Below are 21,546 nucleotides of genomic sequence, written 5' to 3' on the forward strand. Positions count from 1 at the left end.
TGCAATTTATTATATTTCAGGGAAGAATATTGGATGGATTGAGTCTTGGAGCAAAAGAAAGGGATTTGGAGCAAATTGGACACGAAAATATGAAGATTGGGAAACAAAATATGTCCCCACAAGTCAGAAGCCTGGCACGGCCCGTGCTAGCCTTGGCACGGCCGTGCCACCCTCCAGAAGACCTTTTGCTGCTTTTGCTTGGGCTCTAAGCTATCCTATTTTGGCGCACAATCTACTGAGGAATATTCTTGGAATATACTTGCTTAGATTTTAAGTCAATTGTGTACTATAAATAGAGTAGCTAGCCATCACAAATATTGATCTTTTCTTGGAATACAATATGTGACAATTGTCTTTCTAATAAAAGTTCATTTTACTTTCTTGTTATTTATCTTTATGCTTTCTCTCTTCTTCCCTTGTCTACGATGAATGTCAGTGAGTAGACTTCTGTCTTGGGATTGTTGGATAAGTCTAATGACATAATCCTAATCAAACCAAGCTTTAAACCTTAATCTTATGTAACCCTAATTCCTTATCTAAATTCACCGCTTTAACATGGATCACATTAAAGGAAAGAAAGTGGAGGGTTGATAATTGTTATCCATATCTCAAATATCAATCAAAACGAAAGGGACTTTGATATTCTACAGTGAATTTAACAAGGATGCAAGTAGCGAATGGCTTTGCAATTTGAGACAATAGTTTCTATCTTCAGGAACTAATAAATCAAGTCAGCGAAATACTTGGTTGTTAAGGAACCAAACAACAGTAACAATCAGTGAATTCTTTTCTAGGAACAAAAAAACCTTTTCAAATCTTAGTAATATTTAGTTGTCCTGGATGAATACTCAAACTATCTTTGATTTAAAATTTGCTTTAAGTCAAACCATCCGCACCAAAACTCGATCACGAACATCAAAACACCTTTCATCAATCTAAGTCTCAACTTTACCTTGATTAAACCACGTCACTCGGTCCACGAGTTCAAATCTTCCTTCTGACCATATCTTGATCTCTTCCAAATATGTGCTTGTCAACTTCAACATACCCACCTCACACCATCCGGTGTCAACTCACTAACCAAACTCAAGTCTCGAAACTGCTCAATCATTCCAACTCTTTAACCATCAGAAGCAGACATATGGTCAAATCCTTTCTAACTCAAAGCATCCACAACAACATTAGGCCTTCCCGGGGATGATAACTCAAACTGAAAATCAAAAAATCCTTAAGAATTCCAACCATGTTCTCTGCCTCATATTCAACTCTTTCTGATCAAACAGTACTTCAAACTCTTGTGATCACTGAACACCTCAAACTTATAGACCATACAGATAGTGCCTCCAAAATCTTCAACGCATACATAACTGCCGCCAATTCCAAAATCATGAGTCGAATAATTCTTCCATGCACTTTCAACTGCCTCGAAGCAGAAGCCAATCAACCTGAGGATTTGCATAACACACCACCGCCATCTTAGAGCATCACAATACACCAAAACACTTCTTCGGATTCGCAAAATCAACTGGAGCTGAAGTCAACCTTCTTCAACTCTTGGAAGCTCTTCTACACTTGTCCAAACTAGTGTTTTCCAAGTCACTGCGTCAATGGCAACGCAATTAGAGAACCCTCAATGACCTCCAAATACGGCCAAACCAAGAAGCTTCTACTCTAAAAACAGACTTGGAGATCCCGCTGCAACACTGCATAAACTTGGAAGGATCCATAGAATACCACCTTAGAAATCACATGACAGGAATTCACTTCTTCAACAAATCAACTTAGACATTGGCACACCATGGTTCTCTTCAAGACTTGCAACACAATCCTCAGATGCTCAGCAGCTCTTCCTGACTTGAATAACCAAAATATCATCTATGAAACACCACAAAGGTCCAGATAAGGATGAAAATTATATTCATGTATTCCATAAAGACCCTGGCGCATTAGATACTTCAAAAGGCATCACAGAATACTCATAGTGTCCATACCTCGTTGGAACGCGGTTTTGATATATCTTCCGCCTTTACTCTAATCTGATGATATCTGATCTGAAATCAATCTTACTAAACACCTCTGCACCAACTAGCTGATCCATCAAATCATCAATTCTTGGAAGTGGATACCGATTCTTATCTCACCATGCTCAACTACCGATAATCCACACACAACCTCATCTTCCATCTTTCTTCTTAACTAACAACACTGGTATGAGAAGTATAGAGAATTTCACCTATGAATTTACGAAAGATAGGTTGAATTTTGATAACCCTAACCATAGAGTTTCTTTCTGGCTTATGAATATTGATTATGAGATGTCTCTTCAACACTTCTATGATGAGATGGGCTTCGCAAATGCGGGGTTCATCCACGACTCTTGGGATCAAAATTTAAAAGCTGGTTGACTATCAACCCGCCGCCTTTTGGGACGAATTACCGGTCTTGACCATTTAACACACGTGCCAACAAAGCTAGCATCATTCACAACCCTGTACTTAGGTACCTTCAAAAGGTTATGGCTTGCACATTTGGGAAGGATGAATTAGGGAACACTAGGAGCGATGAACTCGTCATGTTTGGGCTATGCTGCACAACCAACCCGTTAACACTTGCTTTTACTTGCTTGACTACCTTTCCCATATAGGAAATAGGTCCGATGGTAGGGAGAAATAGTAGTTGGTGGTATCATCACATACATAGCTGCGCAACTAGGTGTGAGTGAGACCAGGGATAAACAAGATGAGGAACAATAGGCTAAACATAGAACCTAATCTCTATGAATTCATAAAAACTCGTCCCCTTTGTTTACACTCAACTCAAGTGCCATTTGATTTATTGCCTAACCATCTCGACTAACACCGAGGTGGAAGAAATTGTTGTATGTGATGATGACCACAGGTACATAGAACACATAATGAAGAAAAGGAGGTGCACACTTGCACCAGAAGAGGAGGTCAACATACCATGATGAGGAAACATGAAAAATGACAAGATGGTCATGGATGCATACCGAGGTCGGAAGAATAAGCACCGAGCAACAAAGGCAAGTGTTGAATATGAGCATAAGAACGATGTCCAAGGGGCAACCGCATATCCGAAAAAATAACCAAATGCTTCGGAACATGATGCACCACTTTCACCTCCAAGGTCCTCCCTATGGACCTCAATGAAAAAATGTGAGCTTTCCTCTTCCCTCTTCCTTCTTCTCTTCTCCTTTCTTCTTCTTCTTCTTCTTCTTCTACCTCTCTTCTCTTTTATTTTTCTTTTATCTTGATCATTGAGGACAATGCTTCCTAAGTGTGGGGGAGCCTAATAAGTGTCTTTAGTCGTAGTGTTTCCAAACTCCCTTGAACTTTATTCTTTTTTTTGTTTTATTGTGAAAGGCATGTTAAGTAGCTTTTTTTATTGAAAATCATGACATAAATTTTAATGTCTCCTCTTATTGCTGTTCTTGTACATGAAAGAAACTCTTGTGTTTTAAGTTCTCCTGATATACCACATCTTGTTTTAAAGTGAATAAAACTCCAATGAGAAAAACAAAGTTCTTCCCTTGAGTAAATGTATGAATTAAGGAAACGGGTTCTAATTTTAGTGGTGCATTAACCTTTAAAGATCTCAAAGCAATAGTATAAGTGAGTATAAGGAGTTTAAAAAGCCAAGCCAAATATTCAAGTTCATATGAACTAGATTGGGGAAGGAGGTAGGCCCTCCGACTTCCTACGTGAAGGTAATGTTATCTTGAAGAAAAAACTTTAAAAGCATCATTGAATCTAGATTGGGGAAGGTGTTTAGTGGAATGTAAGGCCCTCCGACTCCTACGTGAAAATGTGTTTTAAGGCATGGCACCAGTTCTGAATCTAGAATTGGGAATGGGAGTGTAGTTGCCCTTCTCATAATCCTATCTAACGAGAAGAAGGGTTGTTCCTTAAAATAAGTAAGCAAAATATGTAATTGGGAAAGAGATCTAAAAGTTTGATTTCGGACACTAGAGTGGAGTCATATTATGATGCTATTTTAATATGCTTTTGTTAGTTTAGTTTTATTGTAGATTTGTATATTATTTATATATATTAGATTTTATTATTTCCTTTTTAGGATAGTTTACTTTAAATTGCCAATTTATTTATATTTCAGGGAAGAATATTGGGATGTGGATTTGAGTCTTGGAGGCAAAAGAAAGGGATGTTGGAGACAGATTGGACAACGAAAAAATACGAAAGATTGGGTGAAACAAAAAATATATCTCCCACAAGTCAGAAAAGATGGATTCTTACGGGTTAGCGGCCGCGGTGCTTAGCCTTGGCACGGCCGTGCCCACCCTCCAGAGACCTTTTGCTGCTTTTGCTTGAACTCCAAGCTATTCTATTTTGGCGCACAATTACTGAGGAATATTCTTGGAATATACTTGCTTAGATTTTAAGTCAATTGTGTACTATAAATAGAGTAGCTAGCCATCACAAATATTCATCTTTACTTGGAATACAATAAGTGACAATTGCTTTTCTAAATAAAGTTCTTTTCCTTTCCTTTATTTTCCTGTCTTTTACTTTCATGCTTTCTCTCTTCTCCCCCATGTCTACGATGAACATGAGTGAGTAGACTTCTTCTTGTCTTGGGATTGTTGGATAAGTCTAAATGACATAATCCTAATCAAACCAAGCCCTAAGCCTTAATCTTATGTAACCCTAATTTCTTATCTGAATTCACCGTCTTAACATGGATTAACCATTATCAAACTGTGGAAACGAAAGTGGAGGGTTTGATAATTGTTCGTCCATTATTCCAAATATCAATTCATAAAACGAAAGTGGAGCTTTGATATTCTAACAAGTGAATTCGGACAAGGATTGCAAAGTCAGCGAAATAGGCTTTGCAATCTTTGAGACATATAGTTTCGATCTTCAAGGGAACTAATAACAATCAAGTCAGCGAATAGGCTTGGTTGTTAGAGGAACCAAAATCCAATAGTAATCAAGTCAGCGAAATAGGCTTGGTTGCTAGAGGAACTTAAGAGGAACTGTCTTGAGAAATTAGGTCTAACATAACATTATAAGCTTATGGTTTTGGTTTGAGAAGGACTTGTTATTTAGATGAAACCAACGATCCCAAGGCTCTTTTATTATATTTCTTTTTAACCGTTTAAAAACCTCCACTTACAATTCTCTTCTCTCTTCTAATCATCTCTAAAGGTTAATTAAATTGAACTACTCCCTGTCGGAACGATACTCTTTTATACTACTTCGGTAAGACCGTGCACTTGCGGTTTTATCTCATCAAGTTTTTGGCGCCGCTGCCGGAGTAAACTAATTGATAACTCTTTCTTGTGATAGAACTCTCTTCTCTTCCTCTTTCTTCTACTTCTTCTTTGTTTTACCACTAACTTCTGGTTCCGTTTCATGCGAAGAAGTAAAAGTTCGGAGAATTCATTCCTGAGATCGAAAGTTTTTGCTAAGAAAAGGAGAGCACAAAATAATCTGCATGCTGAACGACTCTCAAAGAGTATGTACTCCTTCAACGGAAAGCACAAGCTATTATGTGTACCAACGGTTGCGGGTATAACTTCGAGATCAAGCCTGCACTACTCATTTAGTGAGCAAAACCAGTTTCGGATCACCCACTGAGGACCAAATCTCCAATTTCTTCCTGATGAGTCATTTAATATGCTATTTTAATATGCTTTTAGTTTAGTTTTATTAGATTTTATATATTTATATTAGTATTATTTCCTTTTAGGATAGTTTACTTTAAATTGCAATTTATTATATTTCAGGGAAGAATATTGGATGGATTGAGTCTTGGAGCAAAAGAAAGGGATTTGGAGCAATTGGACACGAAATAGAAGATGGGAAACAAAATATGTCCCCCACAAGTCAGAAGCCTGCACGGCCCGTGCTAGCCTTGGCACGGCCGTGCCACCCTCCAGAAGACTTTGTGCTTTGTTGGCTCTAAGCTATCCTATTTTGGCGCACAATTACTGAGGAATATTCTTGGAATATACTTGCTTAGATTTTAAGTCAATGTGTACTATAAATGAGTAGTAGCCATCACAAATATTCATCTTTACTTGGAATACAATAAGTGACAATTGCTTTCTAATAAAGTTCATTTTACTTTCTTGTTATTTACTTTATGCTTTCTCTCTTCTTCCCCTTGTCTACGATGAATGTCAGTGAGTAGACTTCTCTTGTCTTGGGATTGTTGGATAAGTCTAATGACATAATCCTAATCAAACCAAGCTTTAAACCTTAATCTTATGTAACCTAATTCCTTATCTAAATTCACCGCTTTAACATGGATCAACCATTATCAAACTGTGGAAACGAAAGTGGAGGGTTGATAATTGTTTATCCATCATCTCAAATATCAATTCATAAAACGAAAGTGGAGCTTTGATATTCGAACAGTGAATTTAGACAAGGATTGCAAAGTCAGCGAAATAGGCTTTGCAATCTTTGAGACATATAGTTTCGATCTTCAAGGGAACTAATAACAATCAAGTCACGAAATAGGCTTGGTTGTTAGAGGAACCAAAATCTAATAGTAATAAGTCAGCGAATAGGCTTGGTTGCTAGAGGAACAAAAGAGAAACTGTCTTGAGAAATTAGGTCTAACATAAAGTTATAAGTTATAGTTTGGTTTGAGAAGGACTTGTCGTTAGGATGAACCAATAACCCAAGACTTTTATCTTTTATTTTTTATTTGCTTTTAATCAAAAACCAAACCTTTCTACTTAAAACCTTTAGTCCAATCATTATCTAAAGTTAATTGAATTCATAACTCCCTGTCGGAACGATACTCATATTTTACTACTTCGGTAAGACCGTGCACTGCGGTTTTATCTCATCACTTCCTTCCTTAGACTCAGTGGCACCATAAAAGAGAACCAAGAAGCGTAAGACTTCATCTCTTTCCTTTCCTTAAGGATAAGCTAGCGCTTGGTTCCATTCCCTAGAAGTCCGGTTCCATTACTTCATGGACGATATGAGGCGAGCATCCTCCCCCGATTTTTCCCCCATCTAAAACAGCTAAGCTTAGAGACCAAATTACGCGTTTCAATCAAAAAGATGGGGAGTCTCTCTATGAGGCGTGGGAGCGTTTCAAGGAAATGCTTAGACTTGTCCCCACCATGGCTAGAGAAGTGGCTTATAGTCCACACGTTTATATGGCTTGTCATATACCACTAAGATGTCTGTTGACTGCAGCTGCAGGTGGAGCTCTAATGACAAAAAACTACACCGAGGCTTATGCTTTGATTGAGGACATGGCTCAAAATCACTATCAATGGACCAACGAAAGAGCCGTCACCACTCCTACTCCCTCTAAGAAAGAGGCAGGGATAACACGAAGTCTCTGAATATACACCATTGCTGCTAAGTTGAGGCATTAACACAAAAATTGAAACTTAATGTTATGCTGCCAAACCTTCCCCTGCATCCCTACTTGTGAAGTCTGTGTATAACTAGTCATACAGGTGTTGATTGTCAGTTAGGTAGTGCTGCCAATATTGAGCAACTGAATTACGCTCAATACAACAAGGGATGAGGCCAAATCAAAATTTTACAAATCCTCAAGGTTCCTATGGGCAAACAGACAACCTGGCTATACAAACAACCAGAGAGTAGCTCAGAAATCTAATTTGGAAATACTGTTGGAAAATTGCATGCTGAATCAAAATAAACAACTTCAGGAGTTAAAAACCAACAGGATCTCTGAACGACTCTCTCTCCAAGCTCAATACAAGGTTGATTCCATCGCCACACACACCAAAATGCTTGAGACCCAAATCTCCCAATGGCCATCTCATTCTCAAACACCAGGAGTCTTTCCTGGTCAAACTGAAAGAAACCCCAAAGCCCATGTCAATTGCCATTTCTCTTGGGGGCAATAATTAGAAGAGACCATACCAAAGCCAAAGTGTCAAGGGAGAGAGTGTTAGCTTCTAGTGAGAAGGATGCGATAAAGACACCGCTTGATAAGAACAAGGCCCTTAACCCATTAAGGCTCACTAAGCTCAACTTGGAGGCCAATTTGCTAAATTCTAAACATACTTAAAGATTTGCATTAAGATTCCCTTTGCTAAGCCTTGTCTCGTATGCCTCTATACACCAAGTTTTTAAAAGAAATTTTTTTCAAAATCTAAAGCTGTTGACTATCAACCCGCCGCCTTTTGGGAACGAATTACCGGTCTTGACCAGTTTAACACACGTGCCAACAAAGCTAGCATCATTCACAACCCTGTACTTAGGTACCTTCAAAAGGTTATGGCTTGCACTATTTGGAAAGGAGTGAATTAGGGAACACTAGGAGCGATGAACTCGTCATGTTATGGGCTATGCTGCACAACCACCCCGTTAACACTTGCTTTACTTGCTTGACTACCTTTCCCATATAGGAAATAGGTCCGATGGTAAGGGAGAAATAGTAGTTGGTGGTATCATCACATACATAGCTGCGCAACTAGGAGTGAGTGAGGACCAAGGGATAAACAAGATTGAGGGAAACAATAGGCTAAACATAGACACCCTTATCTCTATGAACTTCATAAAACCTCGTCGCCCCTTTGGTTTTACACTCAAACTCAACGTGTCCATTTTGATCTTATTGCCTAACCTATCTCGGACTAACACCGAGGTGGAAGAAAATTTGTTGTATGTCAATGATGATCCACAGGTACATGTAGAACACAATAATGCAGAAAAGGAAGGTGCACAATTGCACCATGATGATGAGCACCATGACCATGATGACCGAGAAACAAATGAAAATGCAAGATGGTCATGGATGCATACCGAGGTCGAGAGGATAAGCACCGAGCAACAAAGGCAAGATGTTGAATTGACGGGACTAACGAATGATGTCCTAAGGGGCAACCGCATATCCGAACAAAATAACCAAATGCTTCGGAACATGATGCACCACTTTCACCTCCAAGGTCCTCCCTATGGACCTCAATGAAAAAAACGTGAGCTTTCCTCTTCCTCTCTTCCCTTATTCCTCCTCCTTCTTCTCCTTCTTCCCCTTCTTCTTCTTCTTCTTCTTCTTCTTCTTCTTCTTCTTCTTCTCTTTTATTTTTCTTATCTTGAATCATTGAGGACAATGCTTCTCCTAAGTGTGGGGGGCGCCTAATAAAGTGTCTTTAGTCGTAGTGTTTCCAAACTCCCTTGAACTTTATTCTTTTTGCTTTGTTTTATTGTGAAAGGCATGATTAAGTAGCTTGTTTTTATTGAAAAATCATGACATAAATTTTTAATTGTCTCCTCTTATTGGTCGTTTCTTGTACATGAAAGTAAACTCTTGTGTTTAAGTTCTCCTGATATACCCACATCTTGTTTTTAAAGTGAATAAAACCTCCAATGAGATATGCATAAGTTTCTTCCCTTGAGTAAATGTATGAATAGGTATTTTAAGGAAATGGGTTCTAATTTTAGTGGTACGTTAACCTTTAAAAATTCTCAAAGTAAAAATAGTATAAGTTAGTATAAAGGAGTTTATAAAAGCCAAGCTAAAATTTATTTCAAGGTTGCATTATTGAAGCTAGATTGGGGAAGGAGGTAGGCCCTCCGACTTCCTACGTGAAGGTAATGTTATCTTGAAGAAGAAACTTTAAAAGACATCATTGAATCTAGATTGGGGAAGAGGGTAGGCCCTCCGACTTCCTACGTGAAAATGATGTTTTAAGGGGCACCGTTGAATCTAGATTGGGGAAGGGGGTAGGCCCTCCAACCTCCAACGTGAAGGTGTTGTTCCTTAAATAAAGTACCCAAAATATGTAATTGGCAAAAGATCAAAAGGTCACTGATGAGTCATTTATATGCTATTTTAATATGCTTTTTAGTTTAGTTTTATTTAGATTTTATATTATTTTATATTAGTATTATTTCCTTTTTAGGATAGTTTACTTTAAATTGCAATTTATTATATTTCAGGGAAGAATATTGGATGGATTGAGTCTTGGAGCAAAAGAAAGGGATTTGGAGAAGATTGGACACGAAAATACGAAGATTGGGAAACAAAATATATCTCCCACAAGTCAGAAGCCTGGCACGGCCCGTGCTAGCCTTGGCACGGCCGTGCCACCCTCCAGAGACCTTTTGCTGCTTTTGCTTGAACTCCAAGCTATTCTATTTGGCGCACAATCTACTGAGGAATATTCTTGGAATATACTTGCTTAGATTTTAAGTCAATTGTGTACTATAAATAGAGTAGCTAGCCATCACAAATATTCATCTTTACTTGGAATACAATAAGTGACAATTGCTTTTCTAAATAAAGTTCTTTTCCTTTCCTTTATTTTCCTGTCTTTTACTTTCATGCTTTCTCTCTTCTCCCCCATGTCTACGATGAACATGAGTGAGTAGACTTCTTCTTGTCTTGGGATTGTTGGATAAGTCTAAATGACATAATCCTAATCAAACCAAGCCCTAAGCCTTAATCTTATGTAACCCTAATTTCTTATCTGAATTCACCGTCTTAACATGGATTAACCATTATCAAACTGTGGAAACGAAAGTGGAGGGTTTGATAATTGTTCGTCCATTATTCCAAATATCAATTCATAAAACGAAAGTGGAGCTTTGATATTCTAACAAGTGAATTCGGACAAGGATTGCAAAGTCAGCGAAATAGGCTTTGCAATCTTTGAGACATATAGTTTCGATCTTCAAGGGAACTAATAACAATCAAGTCAGCGAAATAGGCTTGGTTGTTAGAGGAACCAAAATCCAATAGTAATCAAGTCAGCGAAATAGGCTTGGTTGCTAGAGGAACTTAAGAGGAACTGTCTTGAGAAATTAGGTCTAACATAACATTATAAGCTTATGGTTTTGGTTTGAGAAGGACTTGTTATTTAGATGAAACCAACGATCCCAAGGCTCTTTTATTATATTTCTTTTTAACCGTTTAAAAACCTCCAACTTACAATTCTCTTCTCTCTTCTAATCATCTCTAAAGGTTAATTAAATTGAACTACTCCCTGTCGGAACGATACTCTTTTATACTACTTCGGTAAGACCGTGCACTTGCGGTTTTATCTCATCAAGTTTTTGGCGCCGCTGCCGGGGAGTAAACTAATTTGATTAACTCTTTCCTTGTGATTAGAACTCTCTTCTCTTCCTCCTTTCTTCTACTTCTTTCTTTTGTTTTACCACTAACTTCTTGGGTTCTCGGTTTCTTATGCGAAGAAGTAAAAGTCTCGGAGAATTCATTCCTGAGATCGAAAGATTTTTGCATAAGAAAAAGAGAGAGGCACAAAATAATACTGCTATGGCTGAACGCACTCTCAAAGAGTATGCTACTCCTTCAACGGAAGAGCCACAAGCTATTATCGTGTACCCAACGGTTGCGGGTAATAACTTCGAGATCAAGCCTGCACTACTCAATTTAGTGCAGCAAAACCAGTTTTCTGGATCACCCACTGAGGATCCAAATCTCCATATTTCTTCCTGATGAGTCATTTATATGCTATTTTAATATGCTTTTTAGTTTAGTTTTATTTAGATTTTATATAATTTTATATTAGTATTATTTCCTTTTTAGGATAGTTTACTTTAAATTGCAATTTATTATATTTCAGGGAAGAATATTGGATGGATTGAGTCTTGGAGCAAAAGAAAGGGATTTGGAGCAAATTGGACACGAAAATATGAAGATTGGGAAACAAAATATGTCCCCCACAAGTCAGAAGCCTGGCACGGCCCGTGCTAGCCTTGGCACGGCCGTGCCACCCTCCAGAAGACCTTTTGCTGCTTTTGCTTGGGCTCTAAGCTATCCTATTTTGGCGCACAATCTACTGAGGAATATTCTTGGAATATACTTGCTTAGATTTTAAGTCAATTGTGTACTATAAATGGAGTAGCTAGCCATCACAAATATTGATCTTTTCTTGGAATACAATATGTGACAATTGTCTTTCTAATAAAAGTTCATTTTACTTTCTTGTTATTTATCTTTATGCTTTCTCTCTTCTTCCCCTTGTCTACGATGAATGTCAGTGAGTAGACTTCTCTTGTCTTGGGATTGTTGGATAAGTCTAATGACATAATCCTAATCAAACCAAGCTTTAAACCTTAATCTTATGTAACCCTAATTCCTTATCTAAATTCACCGCTTTAACATGGATCAACCATTATCAAACTGTGGAAACGAAAGTGGAGGGTTTGATAATTGTTTATCCATCATCTCAAATATCAATTCATAAAACGAAAGTGGAGCTTTGATATTCGAACAAGTGAATTTAGACAAGGATTGCAAAGTCAGCGAAATAGGCTTTGCAATCTTTGAGACATATAGTTTCTATCTTCAAGGGAACTAATAACAATCAAGTCAGCGAAATAGGCTTGGTTGTTAGAGGAACCGAAATCTAATAGTAATCAAGTCAGCGAAATAGGCTTGGTTGCTAGAGGAACAAAAGAGAAACTGTCTTAAGAAATTAGGTCTAACATAAAGTTATAAGTTTAATAGTTTGGTTTGAGAAGGACTTGTCGTTAGGATGAACCAATAACCCCAAGACTTTTATCTTTTATTTTATTATTTGCTTTTAATCAAAAACCCAAACCTTTCTACCTTATAAACCTTTAGTCCAATCATTATCTAAAGTTAATTGAATTCATAACTCCCTGTCGGAACGATACTCATATTTTACTACTTCGGTAAGACCGTGCACTTGCGGTTTTATCTCATCACTTCCTTCCTTAGACTCAGTGGCACCATAAAAGAGAACCAAGAAGCCGTAAGACTTCATCTCTTTCCCTTTTCCTTAAGGGATAGAGCTAGCGCTTGGTTCCATTCCCTAGAAGTCGGTTCCATTACTTCATGGGACGATATGAGGCGAGCATTCCTCGCCCGATTTTTCCCCCCATCTAAAACAGCTAAGCTTAGAGACCAAATTACGCGTTTCAATCAAAAAGATGGGGAGTCTCTCTATGAGGCGTGGGAGCGTTTCAAGGAAATGCTTAGACTTTGTCCCCACCATGGCCTAGAGAAGTGGCTTATAGTCCACACGTTTTATAATGGCTTGTCATATACCACTAAGATGTCTGTTGATGCAGCTGCAGGTGGAGCTCTAATGAACAAAAACTACACGGAGGCTTATGCTTTGATTGAGGACATGGCTCAAAATCACTATCAATGGACCAACGAAAGAGCCGTCACCACTCCTACTCCCTCTAAGAAAGAGGCAGGTATACACGAAGTCTCTGAATATAACCACCTTGCTGCTAAGGTTGAGGCATTAACACAAAAAATTGAAAAACTTAATGTTAATGCTGCCCAACCTTCCCCTGCATCCCCTACTTGTGAAGTCTGTGGTATAACTAGTCATACAGGTGTTGATTGTCAGTTAGGTAGTGCTGCCAATATTGAGCAACTGAATTACGCTCAATACAACCAAGGGATGAGGCCAAATCAAAATTTTTACAAAAATCCTCAAGGTTCCTATGGGCAAACAGCACCACCTGGCTATACAAACAACCAGAGAGTAGCTCAGAAATCTAGTTTGGAAATACTGTTGGAAAATTGCATGCTGAATCAAAATAAACAACTTCAGGAGTTAAAAAACCAAACAGGATCTCTGAACGACTCTCTCTCCAAGCTCAATACCAAGGTTGATTCCATCGCCACACACACCAAAATGCTTGAGACCCAAATCTCCCAAGTGGCCATCTCTTCTCAAACACCAGGAGTCTTTCCTGGTCAAACTGAAAGAAACCCCAAAGCCCATGTCAATGCCATTTCTCTTGGGGGCAATAAGTTAGAAGAGACCATTACCAAAGCCAAAAGTGTCAAGGGAGAGAGTGTTAAGCTTCTAGGTGAGAAGGATGCGATAAAGACACCGCTTGATAAGAACAAGGCCCTTAACCCATTAAGGCTCACTAAGCTCAACTTGGAGGCCCAATTTGCTAAATTCTTAAACATACTTAAAAGGATTTGCATTAAGATTCCCTTTGCTGAAGCCTTGTCTCGTATGCCTCTATACACCAAGTTTTTAAAAGAAATTTTTTTCAAAGAAAAAGGCTATGGATCACAAAGAGACAATAGCTTTAACTAGGGAAAGTAGTGCAATCGTCAAGAAGCAACCCCCAAAGCTTAGAGATCCAGGTAGTTTTGCCATCCCTTGTGTGATAGGGAAAGAAACCGTTGACAAGGCCTTGTGTGACTTAGGGGCTAGTGTAAGTTTGTTGCCCTTATCCCTCTTCAAAAGGATGGGAATAGGAGAGCTTAAACCTACCGAGATGATCTTGAAGTTAGCGGATCGTTCTACTATCCCTCTCGTTGGCTACATCGAGGATATACCCGTCAAAATAGAAGGGATATATATCCCGACTGATTTCGTGGTGGTTGACATAGAGGAGGACCATGATGTCCCTATAATCTTAGGACGACCCTTCCTAGCTACTGCAGGTGCTATAGTAGATGTTCAGAGTGGTAGGATAGTTTTTCAAGCGAGTGATGCGATGATTGGATTCGAGTTGGAAAATGTTATGAAAGGTCCCGCTCTTTATTCTTGTAACATGATTGAAGTACATAATGTGAAAGAACGTTTCCTAGCGTCAACTACACAATATGATCTCTTTGATCCTTTCTAAGGACACTTTCTTAACGTCAAGCTAATGACAATAAAAGAGCGCTTCGTGGGAGGCAACCCACGCATTTAACTGCTTTCGTTTTGTTTGTTTTTGTTGTTTTTAAGTTATTTTGTAGGTAATTGTCCGAAGGTGATTCAAGAAAACGAGAAAAATTTTGAGGCCCCATGTCCAGAACCTTGGCACGGCCCGTGCTCACACTGGCACGGGCGTGCCAGACCTTGCCTATCCAAAACCAGCAAAAATTCCAGAATGTTGGCACGGCCCGTGCTAAGGTTGGCACGGCCGTGCCCGACCCAGGTAGGCTATTTGCTCGTTTTTCCCTCATCTTCTTCCTTCACTCTCAAACACAAACATCTCTCTACCTTCACCTTCTCTCTAAAACCTCCATAACCATACAACCTCAAACCTCCACACCCACCCCAAATCTCACCAATTCCCAAAATTTCTCCACCCAATCAATCACAAACAACATTCCAATCATAACCCACCATTCAAAAACCAATTTCATCCATCCAAACAACATCACCCAAATTCGTAACCCTCATAAACCTAACCCAAAAACCTAAAATTCTTCACCAATCTCATAACCCAACCCCCAAAACTCACTTAAACCTTCACCACAACACTAATCCAACCTTTTCCACCAAAACAACCCTTACCCAAACCACCACACCAAAAGCAAGGTCAAGGCAATGACTTCAAAGAGAAGTGGAAAGGAAGTTGCAAGCTCATCCAGAGGACCTCCCCCAAAGAAGAAAGCACAAGCCAAAAATCATGGCATCATCTTCCGGGACAACAAGCAAAGGGATAGGTATAAACTTCTAATCTCTAAACCTCTACAACCTTGCAGGTACCCTGATAACCATGACATGAATAAGCTAGGTATTAAAGATAATGTGTTTAATCTGCTAGAAAGGTTAGGATGGGTTGATATGTTGAGACCTATGCGAGGGTATGAGAATTTCACCTATGAATTTTTAAGTTCTATTGTTTTTACGAAAGATAGGTTGAACTTTGATAACCCTAACCATAGAGTTTCATTCCGGCTTTTGAATATTGATTACGAGATGTCTCTTCAGCACTTCTGTGATGAGATGGGCTTCGCAAATGCGGGGTTCATCCACGACTCTTGGGATCAAAATTTAAAAACCGGTTGACTATCAACCCGCCGCCTTTTGGGAGCAAATCACCGGTCTTGACCAATTTAACACACGTGCCAACAAAGCTAGCAACATTCACAACCCCGTACTTAGGTACCTTCAAAGGGTTATGGCTTGCACCATTAGGGGACGGAAAGAACTAGGGAACACTAGGAATGATGAACTCTTCATGCTTTGGGCTATGCTGCACAACCAACCCATTAACACTTGTTTTTTCTTGCTTGACTACCTTTCCCTTATAGGAAATAGGTCCGATAGTAGGGGAGAAATAGTAGTTGGTGGTATCATAACATATATAGCTGGGCGATTCGGTGTGAGTGAAGACCTAGGGATAAACAAGATCGAGGGTAACAATAGACTAAACATAGAAACTCTAATCTCTATGAATTTCATAAAAACTCGAGTCCCCTTTGTCTATACACTCCAACTCAATGTGCCCATCTTGATTTTATTGCCTAACCCATCTCGAACTAACACCGAGGTGGAAGCAAATTTGTTGTATGTTGATGATGACCCACAGGTGCACATAGAACAGCATAATGAAGAAACAGAGGGTGCACACTTGCATCAAGAAGAGGAAGGTGCTCAACTACACCATGATGAGGAACACCATGACCCTAATGAAGGTGAAACAAATGAAGATGCAGGATGGGCATGGATGACTACCGAGGTCGGAAGAATAAGCACCGAGCAACAAAGGCAAGGTGTTGAACTCATGAGCATAAGACACGATGTCCAAAGGGGCAACCGCATATCCGAAGAAAATAACCAAATGCTTCGGAACATGATGCACCACTTTCACCTCCAAGGTCCTCCATATGGACCTCAATGATAAAAATGTGAGCTTTCCTCTTCCACTCTTCCCTTCTTTCTCTTTCTTCTTCTTCTTCTTCTTCTTCTACCTCTCCTTCTCTTTTATTTTTCTTTTATCTTGAATCATTGAGGACAATGCTTCTCCTAAGTTTGGGGGGAGCCTAATAAAGTGTCTTTAGTCGTAGTATCTCCAAACTCCCTTGAACTTTATTCTTTTGTTTTGTTTTATTGTAAAAGGCATGGTTAAGTAGCTAATTTTTATTGAAAACATCATGACACAAAAATTTTCAATGTCTCCTCTTATTTTGCTGATTCTTGTACATGAAAGCAAACTCTTGTGTTTTAAGTCTTCTTGATATAACCACATCTTGTTTTAAAGTGAATAAAATTCTCCAATGAGAAAAACACAAAGTTGCTTCCCTTGAGTAAATGTATGAATTAAGGAAACGCGTTCTAATCTTAGTGGTGCATTAACCTTTAAAGACTCTCAAAGCGCCAGTAGTATAAGTGAGTATAAGGGAGATCATAAAAAGCCAAAAAGCCAAATAAATTCCAAGATCTCATCACTGAATCTAGATTGGGGAAGGAGGTAGGCCCTCCGACTTCCTACGTGAAGGTGATTGTTATCTTGAGAAAAAAACTTTAAAAAGCATCGTTGAAACTAGATTGGGGAAGGAGGTAGGCCCTCCGACTTCCTACGTGAAGACGATGTTTTAAGGGATACCATTGAATCTAGATTGGGGAAGGGGGTAGGCCCTCCGACCTCCTACGTGAAAATGTTGTTCCTTAAATAATGAACTTAAAATGTGCATATGGCAAAGAACAAAGATTCTCAAATACTCCCATCTCTCTTATATGAATTGTAGAAGGAATCTTTCTTGGTTAGTTTAGTGCTAGGATTAGACCATGTTTCCTCATAATGCCTATCTTATACAGGAGCAAGAAAAGGGTTGGACTTCACACACACACTCACTTAAAACTTGATCTTTGGGTAGAATAAAGATTTCAAAAAATACTTGAGTTTGTGATTAGTGTACATTTGGGATTTAAGCCCTTGAGGAGACATGTGCTTTAATTAAATTGTCATTTGATTTAACTGTTGATGCTACTATGTTTATGCCTTTTGCTTGAGGACAAGCAAAGATTCAAGTAGCTTGTTTTTATTGAAAAATCATGACATAAATTTTTAATTGTCTCCTCTTATTGGTCGTTTCTTGTACATGAAAGTAAACTCTTGTGTTTTAAGTTCTCCTGATATACCCACATCTTGTTTTTAAAGTGAATAAAACCTCCAATGAGATATGCACAAGTTTCTTCCCTTGAGTAAATGTATGAATAGGTATTTTAAGGAAATGGGTTCTAATTTTAGTGGTACGTTAACCTTTAAAAATTCTCAAAGTAAAAATAGTATAAGTTAGTATAAAGGAGTTTATAAAAAGCCAAGCTAAAATTTATTTCAAGGTTGCATTATTGAAGCTAGATTGGGGAAGGAGGTAGGCCCTCCGACTTCCTACGTGAAGGTAATGTTATCTTGAAGAAGAAACTTTAAAAGACATCATTGAATCTAGATTGGGGAAGAGGGTACGCCCTCCGACTTCCTACGTGAAAATGATGTTTTAAGGGGCACCGTTGAATCTAGATTGGGGAAGGGGGTAGGCCCTCCAACCTCCAACGTGAAGGTGTTGTTCCTTAAATAAAGTACCCAAAATATGTAATTGGCAAAAGATCAAAAGGTCACTGATGAGTCATTTATATGCTATTTTAATATGCTTTTTAGTTTAGTTTTATTTAGATTATATATTATTTTATATTAGTATTATTTCCTTTTTAGGATAGTTTACTTTAAATTGCAATTTATTATATTTCAGGGAAGAATATTGGATGGATTAAGTCTTGGAGCAAAAGAAAGGGATTTGGAGCAGATTGGACACGAAAATACGAAGATTGGGAAACAAAATATATCTCCCACAAGTCAGAAGCCTGGCACGGCCCGTGCTAGCCTTGGCACGGCCGTGCCACCCTCCAGAGACCTTTTGCTGCTTTTGCTTGAACTCCAAGCTATTCTATTTTGGCGCACAATCTACTGAGGAATATTCTTGGAATATACTTGCTTAGATTTTAAGTCAATTGTGTACTATAAATAGAGTAGCTAGCCATCACAAATATTCATCTTTACTTGGAATACAATAAGTGACAATTGCTTTTCTAAATAAAGTTCTTTTCCTTTCCTTTATTTTCCTGTCTTTTACTTTCATGCTTTCTCTCTTCTCCCCCATGTCTACGATGAACATGAGTGAGTAGACTTCTTCTTGTCTTGGGATTGTTGGATAAGTCTAAATGACATAATCCTAATCAAACCAAGCCCTAAGCCTTAATCTTATGTAACCCTAATTTCTTATCTGAATTCACCGTCTTAACATGGATTAACCATTATCAAACTGTGGAAACGAAAGTGGAGGGTTTGATAATTGTTCGTCCATTATTCCAAATATCAATTCATAAAACGAAAGTGGAGCTTTGATATTCTAACAAGTGAATTCGGACAAGGATTGCAAAGTCAGCGAAATAGGCTTTGCAATCTTTGAGACATATAGTTTCGATCTTCAAGGGAACTAATAACAATCAAGTCAGCGAAATAGGCTTGGTTGTTAGAGGAACCAAAATCCAATAGTAATCAAGTCAGCGAAATAGGCTTGGTTGCTAGAGGAACTTAAGAGGAACTGTCTTGAGAAATTAGGTCTAACATAACATTATAAGCTTATGGTTTTGGTTTGAGAAGGACTTGTTATTTAGATGAAACCAACGATCCCAAGGCTCTTTTATTATATTGCTTTTTAACCGTTTAAAAACCTCCAACTTACAATTCTCTTCTCTCTTCTAATCATCTCTAAAGGTTAATTAAATTGAACTACTCCCTGTCGGAACGATACTCTTTTATACTACTTCGGTAAGACCGTGCACTTGCGGTTTTATCTCATCAGTCACAAAAACTCCCATCTTTCTTATATGAAATGAAGAAAGAATTTTTCTTGGTTGATTTAGTACTAGGATTGGAACATGTTCCTCATTATATCTATCTTATACAGGAGCAAGAAAAGGGTTGGACTACATACACACACTCACTTAAGTCTTGTTTGTTGGGTTGAAAAAGGATTCCAATGCTTGAGTTTGTGATTAGTGTACTCATTGAAATAAAAGCCTTTGAGGAGACATGTGCTTTGATTTAATTGTCATATGATAATGTTGTTTTATACTACCATGTTTATTCCTTTTGCTTGAGGACAAGCAAAGATTCAAGTGTGGTGGAGTTTGATGAGTCATTTAATATCTATTTTTATATGTTATTTAGTTTAGTTTTAAATAGATTCTATTTTATTTTATATTAGTATTATTTCCTTCTTGAGTTAGTTTACTACATATTTCATTTTATTATATTTCAGAAACGAATATTGGATGGATTGAATCTTGGAGCAAAAGAAATGGACTTGGAGCTGATTTAGTACGAAAATACGAAGATTCAGAGACAAAAATACGTCTCCCCAAAGTCAGAAGCTTGGCACGGCCCGTGCTAGCATTGGCACGGCCGTGCCACCCTCTAGAGTGACTTTTGCTTAGATTTTAAGCTACTATATTTTAGCCCGCAGTTTCTTGTGGAACATTCCAGCAATGCAATTGCTTAGATTTTAAGTCGAATGTATGCTATAAATAGAGTAGTTATCCATCACAAATATTCATCTTTTCTTGGAATTCAATAAGTGACAATTGCTTTTCTAATAAAAGTTCTTTTCTTTTCCTTTATTTTCTTGTCATTTACTTTTATGCTTTCTCTCTTCTTCCCCATGTCTACGATGAACATGAGCGAGTAGACTTCTTCTTGTCTTGCGATTGTTGGATAAGTCTAAATGACATATTCCTAATCAAGCCAAGCTTTAAGCCTTAATCTTATGTAACCCTAATTTCTTATCTAAATTCACCGCTTTAACATGGATCAACCATTATCAAACTGTGGAAATGAAAGTGGAGGGTTTGATAATTGTTTGTCCATCATCTCATATATCAATTCATAAAACGAAAGCGGAGATTTGATATTCGAACAAGTGAATTTAGACAAGGATTGCAAAGGCATCGAAATAGTCTTTGCAATCTTTGAGACATATAGTTTCGATCCTCAAGGGAACTAATAATGATCAAGTCAATGAAATAGGCTTGGTTGTTAGAGGAACCAAAATCTAATAGTAATACAGTCAGCGAAATAGGCTTGGTTGTTAGAGGAACAAAAGAGAAACTGTCTTGAGAAATTAGGTCTAACATAAAGTTATAAGCTTATAGTTTGGTTTGTGAAGGACTTGTCATTTAGATGAATCAATGATCCCAAGGCTCCTTTTATTATTATTATCTTTCAATCGCTTGAAAACCCCAACTTACAACTCTTTTCTCCTCTAATCATTATCAAAGGTTAATTGAATCAAACTACTCCCTGTTGGAACGATACTCTTTTCATACTACTTCGGTAAGACCGTGCACTTGCGGTTTTATCTCATCAGTGAGAATAGTTTCAATGAATTGAAGCGAAGGTTGACTACTGCTCCGATTTTGATTTTACCAAAGGCAGATGAACCTTTTGTTGTTTATTGTGATGCGTCCAAATTGGGCTTAGGTGGTGTTTTGATGCAAGATGGCAAAGTGGTAGCTTATGCTTCTATGCAGTTGAGGATTCATGAAAAGAATTATCCTACACATGATTTGGAGTTGGTTGCGGTGCTTTTTGTTTTGAAAATTTGGAGACCTTATTTGTACGGTTCTATATTTGAAGTGTTTAGTGATCATAAAAGTTTGAAATATCTGTTTGATAAAAAATAATTGAATATGAGGCAGAGAAGATGGCTTGAGTTGTTGAAGGATTATGATTTTGGGTTGAATTACCATCCGGGTAAAGCTAATGTGGTTGCAGATGCTTTGAGCAGGAAGACGTTGCACATGTCTGCTATGAT

The 21,546-nt window shown here is 38.1% G+C and overlaps 2 non-coding genes across 2 annotated transcripts; both read right to left on the reverse strand.

Annotated features, from left to right (window-relative positions):
- Nucleotides 1–7,027: 7,027 nt before the first annotated feature.
- Nucleotides 7,028–7,133, reverse strand: LOC120577228 (small nucleolar RNA R71). Its single transcript, XR_005643303.1, has one exon. It is a non-coding gene; the product is annotated as a small nucleolar RNA R71 (small nucleolar RNA).
- A 5,735-nt stretch (nucleotides 7,134–12,868) lies between these two features.
- Nucleotides 12,869–12,975, reverse strand: LOC120577208 (small nucleolar RNA R71). Its single transcript, XR_005643283.1, has one exon. It is a non-coding gene; the product is annotated as a small nucleolar RNA R71 (small nucleolar RNA).
- Nucleotides 12,976–21,546: the final 8,571 nt, after the last annotated feature.

The sequence above is a fragment of the Medicago truncatula genome, chromosome 7 (assembly GCF_003473485.1).
Source record: "Medicago truncatula cultivar Jemalong A17 chromosome 7, MtrunA17r5.0-ANR, whole genome shotgun sequence".
NCBI lineage: Eukaryota > Viridiplantae > Streptophyta > Magnoliopsida > Fabales > Fabaceae > Medicago > Medicago truncatula.